Here is a 1802-nt window from a genome sequence, read left to right on the forward strand (position 1 = left end):
GGTTTCCACTGTTTCTTGATGCCTGGGTTGGATTGAAAGGTTTTGTCTCACTGCACTGAAATGCCCAGGGGCCATGAAACTGCTTCACAGATGAGCAGTGTGCATTCATCAGCTTACACTTGAAAACAGGTCGGCAATACAGAGAATGAGGCTGGAAATTCAGTCTGTGAGCAGTGTCAGTAGCAGCACTGGGGGACAATCCTGCTTGCTCAAGGCCCACTTGCTCAAGGTCAGACTTGGACAAAGCCAAGTGTAGCTGCTAAGGACTGACTAAGAAGTGCACACCTCAGAGCATATGTGTGTCTTTGTTTAATTTGTATCAAAGCCTTAAAGACAGGTGCAAACAGTAAATCCTCTTTTGCAACCCAGAACTCATTGCCGATATGAGATTTTGGTACATGTAAGAAGGAATATGATTACTCCAACATTTGGCAATGTGAGGCTTTAACTCACACAAGTTGCTCTCAGAATAAAGTTGATGTAAAATTAAAAAAAGAAGTGCACACCTGTTTCCACTGTTGTTCACAAACCCATTTCTGAAGCAGAGATGATTGATTTTACCTACCATCCCTAAACAAGGTATTGATATATACTACAAAGCTTTGATTTCTAATATAACTGTCAAGCAATGCAAACCAATGCCAGTTCTAGCCCAGCTAGTCCCTCCTCTCCCTCCCCACACTTGGCCTCATGGGATGCTGTAGATGGGGACAAGGATGGGAAATTTATTTTTTATTATTTAATAGACATCCCATTTATACTTCTTTATGGGATACAATATTATAATTAAATCTCAATATTATAATTCAATATTATAATTTAGTTTTTCCCATTTCACATATACAAAATTCAGTAGTGAAACTAAGATAACTGCCATTTCCACTTTTCTAAATATGATCATTTCTATGGGTTGGGAGCCTTCTAACTTTTCCCCATTTATTCTGAAATGGATGATAAATTGCTTTAGATAGTGGCTGTCCTGTGTTGCTATAGAACATCAGAATGCCTTCTTTGTGCTAATCATACTTTGTAATCCATCCCCTTACTGTCTTCCCTTCCCTCAGGTCATCTCTATCTACTCGACTTTTCTTCTTTTTTCTTTTCTTTTTTTTTTGTTGGTCATGGGGCTTGAACCCTGGGCCTGGGTGCTGTTCTTTAGCTCTTCTGTTCAAGACTAGCACTCTACGTTTGAGCCACAACTCCACTTCCAGTTTTCTAATGGTTAATTGGAGATTAACCATCCTCAGATCTCAGCCTCCTGAGTAGCTAGGATTACAGGTGTGAGCCACCAGCGCCCAGCAACTCTTCTTTATGGTCTACTTGTAGCCTCTATATAGGGATGGGGATTTGCAGTCCCTGTCTTTCTGTTTCTAGCTTATTTTACCTAATACAATACACACACACACACACACACACACACACACACACACACACACACACAAATAGAATATTTTACCCCCTGTCTTGACAATTGTGGATGATAATACTTCAACAAACATGAGTATGAAGATGTTTTTGCTGGACTGTTCACACACATACACACACACACACACACACACACACACACACACACACATATCCAGTCATGGCAGTCCTAGTTCTGTTTTCCGTAATGGTTGTACTATTTATAATCCTGCCAGCAGTGGTACCAGTAGGACATTTCTTAAGGACATGTCTTAAGGTTGGGAGGTGGTTGGGATGCAGAAGGTCCCTGTAAGGCCAGGAAAGGCATTGCAGCAGCAGTATGCTAAGACTTCACAGAGCTCTGCTCTGCAACTGGAAGGGCTCCAGCTTGAGATTTC

At 41.2% G+C, this 1802-nt stretch overlaps 1 non-coding gene across 1 annotated transcript; it reads left to right on the forward strand.

Moving 5' to 3' along the window:
- Positions 1 to 290: 290 nt before the first annotated feature.
- LOC122120941 lies at positions 291 to 415 on the forward strand. Its single transcript, XR_006149843.1, has one exon. It is a non-coding gene; the product is annotated as a small nucleolar RNA SNORA40 (small nucleolar RNA).
- Positions 416 to 1802: the final 1387 nt, after the last annotated feature.

The sequence above is a fragment of the Dipodomys spectabilis genome, unplaced genomic scaffold (genome assembly GCF_019054845.1).
Source record: "Dipodomys spectabilis isolate Male_0828 unplaced genomic scaffold, ASM1905484v1 ptg000178l, whole genome shotgun sequence".
Taxonomy (NCBI): domain Eukaryota; kingdom Metazoa; phylum Chordata; class Mammalia; order Rodentia; family Heteromyidae; genus Dipodomys; species Dipodomys spectabilis.